Here is a 15747-nt window from a genome sequence, read left to right as displayed (position 1 = left end):
GAAAAATCATTAATAAAAAAACAGGTTTTAACTAAACTGCACAAAAAGCAACAGGAAAGGATCAAAAACAAAACAAAGGTAAAACAGGTAATAAATGAAAGTGAGGTCAGCTTCTTTTGGATTAGTACTGCTAACAATTTAAAACCACACCTCCTATGACTGCGACTCATCAGTGTAAGCTTACCATAGAGGATCTACATTTCAGTATAAATGCCACAAGAACTTGCTGTTCAGCCAGCTGAACAATCCATCCTTGCACACACTCAAACAACATCCCTACTCAGAAGTTGAATGGGTGGATGGAGTCTGTCTTCAATCTCTTGCATGCAGTAATGCTCATCATCAATGTTTTCAGAACAAATGGGACGTTCTGTAGCCTGCAAGGAGAACCTGTTTATCCACTACTTTCAAAGGATGGTGATATTATAGTTGGAGTGATTTTCCCCTTCCACAGGAGTTGGGAAAGCACAGAAGTGTCCTATATGGTGAAGCCATCACCACTGAAATGTGTGAGGTAAGTACAAAGACAAAGTGAGATTTTCATACATTGAATGAATAGGTACTATTTTCAGCACTTAAATTAGACAGTAGTAATTACAGTTCAACATGTTATCCTTAAACATCTGTGTATATCTTTTTTCCCTAATCCAGTCTTGATTTCAGAGCAATGCAGTATTCACAGTCTGTGATTTTTGCAATAGAAGAGATCAACAACAGCTCCTCTTTACTCCCTGGGGTCTCACTGGGCTACAAGATCTATGACACATGCAGTTCCAGGGCTATGGGGGTTAAAATGGCTCTGGCACTTGTTAATGGAAATGTGAACTCAATACTGGATGAGCCCTGCACAAAACCAGCACAGGCACAAGCCATAATTGGCGAGACATACTCATCAGTATCAATGGCAATTACAAAAACGATTGGGCCTTTTAGCATCCCCTTAGTAAGCAATTAATTAATTTTTAACAATTATACCCAATCGATAAAATAATTTCTGAACTTATCATTACTTTTAAATACAACGCATATCTGGCATAAAAAACTATGATTGATATATGATCCTACAGACCTGTGTGAATCTGTTTTTAGATCAGTCATGATGCCACCTGCGAGTGTCTCAGTGACAAAAGAATATATCCCACATTCTTGCGCACTGTTCCCAGTGATTACTACCAGAGCAGAGCACTGGCAGAGATGGTCAAGCAGTTTGGCTGGACCTGGGTGGGTGCAATCAGGAGAGATGATGATTATGGTAACAGTGGGATGGCTGGATTTACTGAAGCTGCTGAAAAGTTGGGTGTTTGTTTAGAATATTCCCTTCCATTTTTTACAAACTACTCACCAGAAAAAGTGCTGAGAATAATCCAGCAGATCAAAAGCTCTACTTCTCGAGTGATTGTGGCATATGTTACTTATTGGGACTTGGAGATGTTGCTTGATATACTTTATGAGCACAACATTACTGGATACCAGTGGGTGGGAACTGGAGCTTGGATCGCTGATTCAACTGTAGCCAGAACAGATAAGCACAAAATACTGCAAGGAGCCATCGGGCTAGCTGTACCCAAAACAACAGTGACGGGTCTGAAGGAATTCATACTGGATATACATCCACTGAAATCTGCAGGCAGTGCCATTTTTACTGAATTCTGGGAAGCTTTGTTTAATTGCAAATATACAGTGCAGAATGACTCAAATGAAACAATAGTGTGCACAGGACAGGAGGAACTGTCTGAAATGGACAATGAATTCACAGACATGACCATGATGCCCATCTTCAATAATGCTTATAAAGCAGTATACACTATTGCCCATACACTGCATGACCTTCTGGGCTGCACGCAAACATGTCCTACAAAGAAGCAGCCTGATCCTCCCACTGTGAGTTAAAAGTCTATTTTGGCATGGAACTTGAAGTTTTAAGCTTCCATAATGTGTGTAGCACTAAGTCTGAAAAATCAGCAAAAATCTTGTACTTTCATTGAGAAGGATGTGTTAAGCTTTTCAGATTTTGTAACTTAAACTTGCTTCTATTTTGTCAGTTTCTAGAACATCTCAAAAGAGTGCGCTTTAAAACCAAAGAAGGCGAAGAGTTTTACTTTGATAAAAATGGTGACCCTGCATCTAAATTTGAAATAATAAACTTGCAAACTATTGAAGATCACTATGAGTTTGTCACTGTTGGATATTATGACTCTTCTTTTCCTGCTCACAGTCGATTAGCAGTACAAATGCCATCTATTGTGTGGGCTCAAAATACAAGCCAGGTAAAGGAATAGAACTGAACGTCGGTCTTGATGAAGCATGTATATCTTATACCAGGTTTGTAAAATATGTCTAAATTATATGTTCTCTTATATTACTAAACATTTGTTTTGTTCATAGCTGCCGGTGTCTGTGTGCAGTGAGAGCTGCCCTCCAGGCACCAGGAAGGCTGTGCAGAAAGGAAAGCCTATCTGCTGCTTTGACTGTATACCATGTGCTGAAGGAGAGATCAGTAACATTACAGGTATAAAACAACGCAGAGTTGTAACAGTGTATTGTTGGTACTATAGCTAATCAAAAATGATTGTACAATGTGTGTGATAATTAAGTATGAAAAGTTTCCAGTACATAAGCTTTTCTCCATGTTTCAGGACATAGAAGACAAATGCAACGTTATATAAAATACATTCCTTCAGTTACTGTTCCATTGCATCTAAATTTTCTTTTTGTTATCTATGTAATATATTTCTCTCTGACAGACTCGCTTAAATGTGAACAATGCTATCAGGACTACTGGTCAAATCAACACAGGAATGAATGTGTAAAGAAGGAAACTGAATTCTTGTCGTATGAGGAAACGATGGGAATTTTGCTGACAGCTGTTTCAATTATTGGTACAGTTATGACAATAATAATAGCAATTATATTCTTCAGATACAAAAATACTCCAATAGTCAAAGCCAACAATTCAGAGCTGAGCTTCCTGCTGCTCTTCTCTCTGGCTCTGTGTTTCCTCTGTTCACTTACTTTCATTGGTCGGCCCTCTGAGTGGTCCTGTGTGTTGCGTCATATAGCGTTTGGGATCACCTTCGTCCTCTGCATCTCCTGTATTCTGGGGAAAACAATAGTGGTGTTAATGGCCTTCAGAGCTACACTTCCAGGCAGTAATGTCATGAAATGGTTTGGGCCTCCACAGCAGAGACTCAGTGTTCTTGCTTTCACTCTCATACAGGTCCTAATTTGTCTGCTTTGGTTAACAACATCTCCTCCTTTCCCCTTCAAAAATCTAAAGCACTACAAGGAAAAGATCATTCTAGAATGTCAGTTAGGTTCTGCAGTAGGTTTCTGGGCTGTGCTGGGTTATATTGGACTTTTGGCTCTACTGTGTTTTGTTTTAGCTTTTCTGGCTCGGAAGCTGCCTGATAAGTTTAATGAAGCCAAGTTCATCACATTCAGCATGCTCATATTCTGTGCAGTGTGGATCACCTTCATCCCAGCTTATGTCAGCTCTCCTGGAAAGTTCACTGTAGCTGTGGAGATATTTGCCATTTTGGCCTCAAGCTTTGGTTTGTTATTCTGTATCTTTTTTCCAAAGTGTTACATAATTATAATGAAACCTGAGCAAAACACTAAAAAACAAATGATGAGTAAAGTCCCAGTTAAGTGAGCTGAATGTTCATGATTACTATGCCTTAAAATAAAGCACATGACCCTGACAATTCTATTGTTAGTGAACAATAAGTTCACATTTGATAAGTCAACATTTTTAAACATCTCAAAATAATATAGTACATTTTAATAAAATCAGCATAACTGAATATCTGAGATGTAAAAAGAATCAATGAGAGAGGTTTGATGTAAACATTTTAGAGAACCTTACAGATTTTTCATTCATAATGATCGTCCTTCGAACTAGGTGTCACAACATATACATAGTCATTTAATTTGCTATTCAAAATAACCAGTGATTTTACATGTCTTGAGTTTTTCTATACATCCCATTAATAATGGTAAATCTATCAAAAATGGTCAATCTTAAATAAAAAAGAGGATTACTTTGCCTTACAATGCCCTGCATGTACGTCTATGAATGCATTAAAGAAAATATACACTATATTTTCAAAATAATTTGCTCGTTTGCCTTCTTATGAAGTTTAGTGAAATCCCATTCTTAATCCATAGGGTTTAATATGATGTCAGTCCACCCTTTGCAGCTATAACAGTCTTCCAGAAATTTATTTGTGAGGTCAGACACTGATGTTGGATGAGAAGGCCTGGCTCGCAGTCTCTGCTCTAATTCACCCCAAAGGTTTTCTATCGGGTTGAGGTCAGGACTCTGTGCAGGCCAGTCAGGTTCTTCCACACCAAATTTGCTCATCCATGTCTTTATGGACCTGCTTTGTGCACTGGTGCGCAGTCATGTTGGAACAACATGACTGCTCCCAAACTGTTCCCACAATGTTGCGAGCATGAAATTGTCCAAAATCTCTTGGTCTGCTAAAGCATTAAGAGTTCCTTCTACTGGAACTAAGGAACCAAGCCCAACCCCACACCATAATCCCCCTCCCCAAACTTTACACTTGGCACAATGCAGTCAGACAAGTACCGTTCTCCTGGCAACCACCAAACGCAGACTCATCCATCAGATTGCAGGACAGAGAATAATAATAATAATAATAATCTTTATTTGTATAGCACCTTTCATACATACATGCAACTCAAAGTGCTTTACAGAATAAATAAAAAGAAAACAAAGATAAGCAAAACACATTAAAAGAAATAAAGATAGAAGGAAACAAAATAAAATAATGAAATAAACTGAAAAAGATAAAATGAAAGAGATAGAACAGACAAAAGTTTCTTAACTAAAAGCAGATCTAAACAGAAAGGTTTTAAGATTACTCTTGAAGCTGTACAGGGATGTAATGCCTCTTAGCTCCTCAGGAAGAGAGTTCCAAAGCTTTGGGCCGTAGTGGCTAAAAGCACCCTCGCCAATCTTTAACCGGGTTTTAGGAATCACCAGTAGATTACTGTTTGAGGACCTGAGAGACCTGACAGGAACATATCTCACCATCATTTCACTGAGGTAAAGAGGAGCAAGACCATGAAGACATTTAAAAACCATCATCAGAACCTTAAAATCTATTCTAAAACTGACAGGTAACCAGTGCAGTGAGTGGAGTGCAGGTGTAATATGATCTCTCTTTCTTCTCCGGGTCAAGACCCTTGCAGCAGCATTCTGAACTCGCTGTAGGTGAGAGATAGAGCTCTTTGGGAGAGCAGATAAAACAGCGTTGCAATAATCTAACCTTGATGTGATAAATGCATGGACAAGTTTTTCACTATCAGCAGGAGAGAGCATATCTCGGACCTTAGCGATGTTTCTAAGGTGAAAATAAGCTGTCTTGCATGTAGTCATGATGTGTGATTTAAAGCTGAGCTCATTATCAAAAGTGACGCCCAAGTTCTTAACACATTGTTTGGCCTTCAGATTCATTTGATCTAAATAAGTCTGAACATCATTCTTTTGTGAATCACTGCCAATAACAAGAACCTCTGTCTTCTCCTTATTTAATTGCAGAAAATTGTCTGACATCCATGTCTGTATATCACCTATGCACTCAAACAGTGTGCTAATTGATTTTAGGGCTTTAGGTTCTAAAGAAATGTAAAGTTGAGTGTCATCTGCATATTGATGATAACTAATACCATGTTTGTTAATGATATGCGGTAATGGAAGCATATATAGGTTGAACAGTAAAGGCCCAAGAATTGATCCTTGGGGGACGCCACAAGTTATTTTTTGACGTGTGGAGGAAGAGGTACCTAATGCAACATAGTAATCGCGCCCAGTTAGATACGATCTAAACCAGTCTAAGACTAAGCCACTAAGGCCTACTCAGCTCTGTAGTCGATCAATAAGTATTTCATGATCAACAGTGTCAAAAGCAGCGCTTAAATCTAGGAGAAAAAGGACTGAGAGTTTGCCTGCATCTTTATTCAATCTCAGGTCATTTACTACCCTAACTAGTGCTGTTTCAGTGCTATGGAGAGCTCTGAAACCGGACTGAAAAGTGTCATTTATTTGGTTTACTTTAACATAATCATTCAACTGGGTTGACACAACTTTTTCAATGATTTTGCTAAGAAAAGGAAGGTTAGATATAGGTCGATAATTATTGAGAAATGTGGGATCAAGATTTCTGTTCTTTAGTAGTGGTTTAACCACTGCAGTTTTAAGAATATTAGGGAATTCTCCCAGTTGCAAAGACTGATTAACAATCATTAGAACTTCATTAGATAATGAGCTCAGAACCTGCTTGAAAAAGCATGTTGGTAGAGGGTCCAGTTCACATGTAGAGGATTTAAGTGATGAAATCACGTCAAATAGTGTTACCATGTCAACTTCCTTGAAGTAAGACATATTACAGTTAGGATGACTAACTGATATCAGGGCTGGTAGTCTATTAGTGCTTGTTGCTATATTCTGCCTTAAATTAGTAATCTTGTCCCTAAAAAATATTGCAAACTCATCACATTTTTCAACTGAAACGGATTCAGGGAAGACATGGGAGGTGGGGTTTACTAGCCGATCTATACTTCTGAACAGGGCAGCTGAGTTATTACTGGTTGAGTCGATTAAGGTAGAGTAATAGTTTTTCCGTGCTGATTTCACTTCACTGTTGTAAGTCTGTAATGTTGTTTTATAGATATCAAAATGTACTACCAATTTTGACCTTCGCCAACGTCTCTCAGCCTGCCTGCAGTCTTGCCTGAGTTTTATAATAGATGTAGTGTTTCTCCAGGGCATCTTAATTCTTCCAGAAATAGTTTTAGTTACTTTTGGTGCCACAACATCAATACAGCTCCTAACTCTGTATATGAATGTTTCAACTAACTCATTCGCATTTTCTGAGAGGGGAGGGAGGGACTGTATCATGTCTGTGAAGGCCACGGCACTGCCAGCACTGAGATAACGCTTGGTTATTGTGCGCTTTTCACAGAGTGTTCTAATAGATAATGACATATTGAAAAATACACCAAAATGATCAGAGATTGCAACATCAGTAATTTCAGTATTATTAACATCTATGCGTTTAGAGATGATCAAATCTAAGGTGTGGCCGTGCCTATGAGTTGGACCTGATACATGAAGCGTGATTGGTCACTCCAGAGAACATGTCTCCAGTGTTCTAGAGTCCAGCGGCGCCACTTTACACCACTGCATTTGATACTTTGCATTGCGCTTGGTGATGTAAGGCTTGGATGCAGCTGCTCAGCCATGAACACCCATTCCATGAAGCTCTTGGAGTGCCTCACCCTCCTATCCTGAGTCCCGAACGATGCGGATGAAATGCGTGTTGCTACCGATCAATTAATTCTAAGTTAAGTTTTAGTACAAATTTATTCTGTTCTCTAATGCAAAAAAAGGGTAATTAAAATCAAAGGATCCTTGCAAAATGCAAAAAAGATAACATTCAAAAAGATTAAAAAGCGCCCTGTGATGGACTGGCGACCTGTCCAGGGTGTATTCTGCCTTCCGCCCGAAGACTGCTGGGATAGGCTCCCGCCCCCCCCCGCGACCCTGACGGAGAAGCGGATTAGGAAATGGATGGATGGATGGATGGAAGATTAAAAAGCATTCTTGCAGAAGGTTAAAGAAAAATGAAAAAACAAACTTCAGCCGATGGTTCTGTTGAGGAACAAGAAGGCCCTCTTCATTTATTAAGTTTCAGGTGACAAGGCGGCTCCCGGATCGCCAAAATGCAAAGATTCAACAGATTACATCGGTTTTTATAATGTTTTTCGAATATGGTCAGTGTTCCTCCCCAGGGCACTCTCTTCACTTCTCCTCTCTGACCATCCTAGGGTTTCCATTGGATATCATTATATTTGCTATGTTAAATTTACTTTTTGATGCCTCTATATTTTGTCTGACAAGGACCATTGTTACAACTCTCCATAATGGCTCTCAACTCCGAGCTGGGCATCTTAATTCATTAAGAGTTACGACCCATTCCTGCTCGCTGCTTATCTGTTTCCTCACTAAAAGCTAGCTTGTTTTTAATAAAAAAGGTTGTATTTCTTACAGCTCATATCTGCTCATCTCTCGAGGCTTTCTAGCACTGCAGGAATGCCTGGTACAGAAATCTCTCGCCTTGAAGCATTAGGCCTAACTTTTCCCTGCCTAAGACAGCCTGGGCCTCAGTTACAATGACTCTATACTTTATTTTAATAGTTTCTAAATTAATAATTGCTGCAAACCTTTTTTTATGATAATTCAATAAATCTGGCACTCTATACGCTGTTCTTGAGCTAATCTGAAGGCTACATGAAGTTTGGAGGTCTGTAGCGACTGACTCTGCAGAAAGTCGGTGACCCCGCGCACTATGTGCCTCAGCATCTGCTGACCCCGCTTTGTCATTTTACGTGACCGACCAGTTTGTGGGTATCAAGTTGTTGTCGAGCTGTCACTGTTCCCGATCACTTCCACTTTGTTATAACACCATTGACATTTCACTGTGGAATATTTAGGAATACTAAGGAAATTTCATGACTGGACTTGTTGCACAGGTGGCATCCTATGCAACTTCACTGAAATTCACTGAGCTTCTGAGAGCGACCCATTCTTTCACTAATGTTTGTAAAAAGCAGTCTGCATGCCTAGGTGCTTGGTTTAATACATCTGTGGCCATGGACGTAATTGGAACACCTGAAAAAAAAAACAATTTAAAACTATAGTAAAATAATGTCAGAGGCATCAAGCAATGTATTAGAATTAGTTTTTCTTTTTATCAATTCTCATTACTTAAATTAAATTAAAATTATTCTCTTCCATTGTTTTCTAATTTTTGAGAATTTTGAGAAAACATTGAGAATTTCTCAGTGCACTCCCAGTGGGCACTCAAGCTGGCATGAACTCTGATAAGTAGATCAAATCTACCTACAACCATTCCGAAAGCAAGCTTCAGTAGAAGAAATGGGATTGAAGCAAATATCAGACCTTTTTGTACAAAGACTGTTGACAGACATATTGCAGAATCTTGAATATTTCTTTACATTTTTTTTATTTTTCCTTTATCAGTCTTAGCTTTGCTTTGTTTTAAATGTGTATTATGCATTTAAATGAATGAAACCCCAGATTTCCCATGTGGTCTCAGGTTTTTGGACACCATTCTAGATTTTTTTTTTGTCAAGACATTATATGCTCTCGAAATGTTTCATAAAAGTTTTTTTTTTTTCCCAGAAGAAGAGTGTAATGTGTACAATATGTAAACTTTTTTTTCCACCTATGTGAAATTTCTCATTTAGCAAATTAACATATAGCAGCTATAATTGGCTAAATGAAATCAGCAACTCTTATCAAGCATAAACTATTTTTACCACAGTCAATTGTTTTAAACTATAAATCTACTATATTGCTACAATAAAAAACAACTTCAAAATTGTTTTATGAGTCAGTATTAATACAATGTTTATTTGATGCATAGTCAAATTCACATAAACTTTGTGAAGCAATTAAAGTTTTACAATGAATGAACACATTATTATGAATAAATGGGAATGTTTGTTTATGTGAAAAAAAAGAAATTTGTTAATAATTTAGCCATTTTGATTTTGCACTGTGACATTTTCATAAAAAAAAAATCAAGAAAAAATAAAGCAATTTAAACTAAGTTTCAGTTAATTTCACTTAATACACCTAAGTGGGTAGCGCTATTACTTCAAGGCTAGATTACTGTAATGTCCTGCTGTCTGGATGTCCCAGCAAATGCCTCAACAAGCTTCAGCTAGTCCAGAACGCTGCAGCCAGAGTCCTCACAAGAACCAGAAAATTTGACCATATTAGCCCAGTTTTATCAACCCTGCACTGGTTACCAGTTAAATTTTGCATTGATTATAAAATTCTATTATTGACTTATAAAGCTCTAAACGGACTCGCCCCTCAGCACCTGAGTGAACTTCTCTCCTACTATGAACCATCACACCTACTTAGATCACAAGGTGCTGGCTTACTACTGGTACCTAGAATTATAAAGTTACATCAGGGGGGAGAGCTTTCTCATACAAAGCCCCCCAGCTCTGGAACAATCTTCCTGTTAATGTTCGGGACTCAGACACAGCCTCAGTTTTTAAGTCTAAGCCAAAAACTTACTTGTAAAGTCAAGCCTTCAGTGATTAGTCTTCCCTGTCAGATCGAGACCTGCCGGAGTCTCTGCTGCTCTATTATACTGTAATCTGTGATCAGCCACTCTTTTTTCTTCTTCTCTTTGCCAAGTTGAACAGCTGCCCATCCTGTGCATCTGATGTTGTTGGCCCTTCTGCCCTGATCGGGTGCCACTGCTCACCAGTCATCAGCTTGACCACCGCTGTTGTTGCTGCTACATTATCATAAGCTAATCAAATTAGCCACTGCTTTCTTTTTTCCCCACTTTGTTCTATACTTCATAGTAACAATGTCTGCTATGCAGTGTCAACCTGAAGAGGGTGGGTTCCCCTTCTGAGTCTTGGTTCCTCTCAAGGTTTCTTCCTCTTTTAGGGAGTTTTTCCTTGCCCCTGTTGAAACTGGCTTGCTCATGGGGGCCTTGACCAGATTTTTTTCTTTCTTTCTGTAATACTGATTGTTCAGTAAAGCTGCTTTGTGACAACACCTGTGGTAAAAAGCGCTATATAAGTAAACTTTGCTTGCTTGCAAAGGGCCTGGGTTTGATTCCCAGCCAAGCGACCAGGATTCTTTCTGTGTGGAGTTTGTATGTTCTCCCCTGGTCTGCATTTGTTTCCAGTCCAAATATATGCAACAATTGACCATGGAGGTGTGGTGCCTGGGAGCAGGTTAAGGGCACAATCAAATTCCCTGTGGTGTGGCAGAACCTGGGCCTTTACTGAAAAACTCCCGGAGGTCCCACTAGTCTCTGGGGACTCCTGAAAGGTATATAAATGCATATACAGACTGTGTGGACCAGTTGTAAATGGGGGGCTTGCGTAAAGCCAGCAAGCCAGCACTGCCTGTATGGGCAGGTCCCTAGTAGGTGAATAGGCTGAATAGGGGCGACAGGGGAGACGGGAGGCATGAGCACAGGAGTGGTATCCACGTCTCTCTAGTCCAAGTCTTTCTGATGTATGCGGGTGTCAAAATGGAGCCCCAGGTGGCTAGTTTATCTGCTTTATGTTTCACCTGTGTACTGTTTATGGAACAAACACTTTGTATGTCTTGGTGCCATTTCTTGTTTAAGCATTCTTTTTGGGCTTTTACATAGTTTTGGGACAATCTTTTTTTTTTCTTGTCTTTTTGCTTTACTTTACTTTTCCTTTAGTTTATATACCCATCTGGGCTAAGAACCATAACGGTCACCCCTCTACAAAGGTGTGACAAAGCGCTGCTGTTTGCCACGGTCTTAAGTAGAGGAGTCCACAGGTATGCCAGGTTGGGCCTCATCATTTTGCATTGTTTGCTAATTTAATGTGCAGTGCTCCATTTCCTGTGCTGCAAATGGTTCCAGTTCCTGCACCCTGAATGTCTCCACACAGTGCTCTAATACCAGCTCCACACAAGGCTCCTGTTACAGTTCTACAGGCTGCTTCAGTTTTGGTTCTTCAGGTAGCTCCTGTGTTGGTTCCCTATCCTGATTTGTTGCAAGTTCCAGAGCTGCTGCTCCTCTAATTCCCTGTGACGCTCCTGTGCCAGTTCCCTGTCCTGATTCTGTGCTGGCGCCATGTGCAGCTGCTCTGCTTGCTCCCCAAGCTGGCCAAGTGATGGCTTTTAGGATGGCTCCTCAGTGGTCCATTCACATGGTCCACATTGCATGTCCTGCCCGGTTCCTGTGACCCAGGTGATTAACTCCCCTCTGGACTTTTTACCAGTTCTGGTTGTGTTTTCTCATAGTTTGGGCCCACACTCAATCATATGCTTCAGAAGCCTCGGCTTAAGGGGTGCTTCTGTCATGTGATCTCCCCCCTCAGTGGAGATTCATCTTGGACTCTCTTTGGCTCCTCCAACACGCACACCTTCAAGTGATCTTGGACTCATTAATTGCCTCACAAATACCCTTTTGTTTGACATCTGTGTTTGCAAAGTCTCTAAGATTTCTACAGAGCTCTGATTCAGTTTCTTTTGTATTGTTCTCCTGATTTTATCCTTGCTATCTCTCTTGGTTTGTTAATATGAATTCTGATCAAGCTATTGCCTTTGGTTTTAAGTCCTGCATGTTGTATGGACACTGTATGGACACTGGAGTATTGGAATGTCCCTAAAATAGCCACTTTGCATTTGAAACCTTTTACAGCCCCTGTGTTAGCCCCTGTAACAGTGCCAGGTAATAGCGAGGTGCTGTTGAACTGCAGAGCTAGAAACGGACCTTGTGGTCGAAGTTATGAAGCCCTCATGGAGCCGCTACCCATAAGAGATGGTCTGCTGGTGGCTCGTACCTTGGTGAATGTGAAAAATGGCCAGATGCAGGTGCGTGTTCGAAATATCAGTACTACACCATTGGCTGTGTATCCGTACCAAAAATTGGGAGAATTGCTGATATTAAATGTTGATTACTAGCAAGTCAAAATGCACCAAAAGGATATGGACAAAACTGCTTTTACCACTCCTATGGGGCTATTCGAGTTCCAACGAATGCCGTTTGGTTTGTGCAATGCACTGGCAAGCTTCCAATGCCTAATGGAGAGCTGCTTGGGAGATCAAAACTATCAATCACTGCTGGTTTATTTGGATGATGTGATCGTTTTTGCTGCAGACTTTAGTAGTCACCTTGACCGCCTTGATTTTGTCTTCTCTCGCCTTTCCCAGCAGGGTCTAAAGTTGAAACCAGACAAATGCAAGCTTCTCCAAAGCAGTGTCCAATATCTGGGTCACGTGGTGTCTGATGCTGGCATAGCTCCAGACCCTGATAAGGTGATGGCTGTTCGGCAGTGGAAGGTACCAAAGTCTGCTACGAGTTGCGAGCTTTCCTTGGCCTGGCTGGGTACTACCGCAGGTTCGTGAAGGGGTTCTCACAAATAGCAGCACCACTGCATAAGCTACTGGGGGGGCACCCTGCTAAGAAATCTAAGGCCAAGGCCTTATGCCCTCCTTGGAATTGGTCTAATGAATGTGGAGCAGCCTTTGAATCCCTAAAACAAGGCCTTGTGCAGGCGCCAGTCCTGGCATTTGCAGATTTCATGCTACCCTTCCTGCTCTATACAGATGCAAGCCACAGAGGCTTAGGGGCCGTTCTCTCACAAAAACAGGATGGACAGGAGAAAGGTATTGCTTATGCCAGTAGGGGTCTCCAGGGTGCAGAACGTAATGATGCTAACTATAGTTCTTTCAAACTGGAACTACTGGCTCTTAAATGGGCCATTACTGAAAAATTCCACAAGTACCTCCTTGGCTCAGACTTCACTGTATATACTGACAACAATCCCCTTGCACATCTGGCCACAGCACGATTAGGGGCGGTGGAGCAGCGTTGGGTGGCTCAGCTGGCTAGCTATAGATTCCAGGTCAAACACCGCTCTGGCAAATTAAATGTAAATGCTGATGTTCTGTCCCACTACCCAGTAGGTGCTGCAGTGGTGCCAGAAGATGACGATGGTATGGAGGTTCCCAGGTTCCAAGAGGTGACCGTTGAAATGGTGCGAGCTTGCCTCTTAGGGTCCAGCTCGGCGGCCTCTATTGGACCAGCACCAGACCTGCCACAGCCTTCTGGACAGGACAACGGAAAGGTGGGCAGAAGTGCAGCAGCAGGACTCTGTAATCTCTCAGGTATAGAAAGAGACCTTTGCGGCGGGACGAATGACAACAGGAAGCCCCCAATGTACTGAGGCTTTTGAAGGAGCTGCCCCGCCTGCAGCTTCAAGAGGGGGTACTATATCGTTGCTCCCAAGACCCAAACACTAACATGCCACGGTACCAGCTCCTTCTCCCTCAGAGTCTTCAGAAGGAGGCATTTACCTGTTGTCATAACAAGATGGGACATTTCGCAACTGAAAAAACTTTTTACACAGCACTTGAATGAGCATTGAACTATAAGCTGCACTTATTTTATTTATTGTATCTTATTGTTATTGTATTGCATTGAATGGCACAGAGTTCTGCGTTCAACTCTGTTTCTTTTTCTCTTGGTGTCTGCAGTGACATTTGTTTCTAGCAGTATCTGAGCTCAGGTCTGTCTTTTTCTCTAAGCTATTGGTAACTAGCAAAGATACTTTCTCTAGATTGACAAAGCACTTCTTGTAAGTCGCTCTGGATAAGAGCATCTGCTAAACGCTGTAAATGTAAAGAACTCTGCAATGAAACTGAAACTGCTGCAGATAAATTTCTACTGGCCACATAAGGCTACTGATGTCCAGAAATGATGTGCAGAATGCCAACAGTGTACCCTTAGGAAAAGGCCTAGCACCTCAGCTGTTGGCTTGACCCCTGTTGCTACCTCTTACCCTCTCGAACTGGTCACAATGGACTTTCTGTCTCTTGAAGCTGCAGTTGGGGGCTTTCAAAACATCATGGTACTGACTGATCACTTCACCAAGTTTGCTTGGGCAGCAGCCACCCGAGATCAAATGGCTGCCACCACGGTGAGGGTTATGTGGCAGCAGGTTATACAGTACTTTGGCTGTCCATCCTCGTTTCACTCAGATCAGGGTCCAAATTTTGAGGCAGCAGTGGTGAAGCAGCTCTGTGAACTATATGGCTGTAAAAAGAGTCATATCACTCCCTAACATCCTGAGCGTAACAGCCTCACAGAGCGTTTCAACCGGACTCTACTTGGAATGCTGGGAACTCTGGTGGATGAGAAGAAACAAAGGTGGGCTGATTACTTACCCGAAATGCTGCATGCCTATAATAACACTGTTCATAGCTCCACAGGGTATACACCATCCTACCTCATGTTTGGATGGCATGTCAGGACCCCCCTGGATGTGATGCTGGGGCACCCTGTGGATGAACAGAGTACTGTGGAGGAGTGGGTGAGAAGACACTATGACCGCCTACATTATGCCTACAGGAGAGCTGGGGAGTTGACGGACAGGGCAGGGCAACATCAAAAGAAACTTGATAATCAGGGTCTCCTGGGTCCTTTAATGGTAGGAGAACGGGTGTTGGTCCGTAATGTTGGTCCCAAGGGACAGGGCAAACTGGCTAACTTCTGGAGCAGTATGCCCTATGTGGTGACTAAGCAACCGAACCTTGACATACCTGTATACGTTGTTAAGCCTGAAAAGGGGAGTGGGAAAGAAAGGGTTTTGCATAGGAAGTTGCTTCGGCCTTGTCCTCTGTCTTTACAGGACTCTGGGGAAGAAGCGGCGGCAGCCGCAGATGGACCTGGACCCTCAACCCAAGCTGCAGGTGCGGCTGGACCCCCAACCCCTTGGCTGTTTCCACCGACCAGGTTCCTACCACCTCTGACAACCTGCACTCCCTCTGCACGACCATCCACAGAGGATGGGGTTGCCCCTGATGCTGAGGGACCCTGTCGGTCACACCGTACCACCAAAGGCATCCCACCAGAAAGATATGGGGATGCTTGAAGTCAGCCTGTGGACAGGCTGCAGAAAAGTGGAGGGGGGTGTAACAGAATGCACTGTGTTCAGGGTGGGTGTAATGACTGAGCTGGGACAATAGGGGAGCTGTGGTGCTGAGTGACAGGAAGTGCCCAGTCTGAAATGATGGCTCCCCTTTAAAAGCAGGAAGTTAGAGGTGCTGAGGGCTTTTGTTTTGTTGGTCTCTTGTATGCAGATTTATTTTCTTTGGAGTGTCTGTGTTAGGTGTGT

General features: G+C 41.7%; 1 pseudogene; it reads left to right on the top strand.

The window, feature by feature from the left end:
* Positions 1-299: 299 nt before the first annotated feature.
* LOC108434063 lies at positions 300-15382 on the top strand (annotated as a pseudogene).
* The last annotated feature ends 365 nt before the right edge of the window (positions 15383-15747 follow it).

Source organism: Pygocentrus nattereri, chromosome 7, assembly GCF_015220715.1.
Source record: "Pygocentrus nattereri isolate fPygNat1 chromosome 7, fPygNat1.pri, whole genome shotgun sequence".
In the NCBI taxonomy this organism is placed as follows: Eukaryota; Metazoa; Chordata; class Actinopteri; order Characiformes; family Serrasalmidae; genus Pygocentrus; species Pygocentrus nattereri.
Note: the sequence above shows the minus strand (reverse complement) of the source record. Positions and strands in the feature narration are given on the sequence as shown.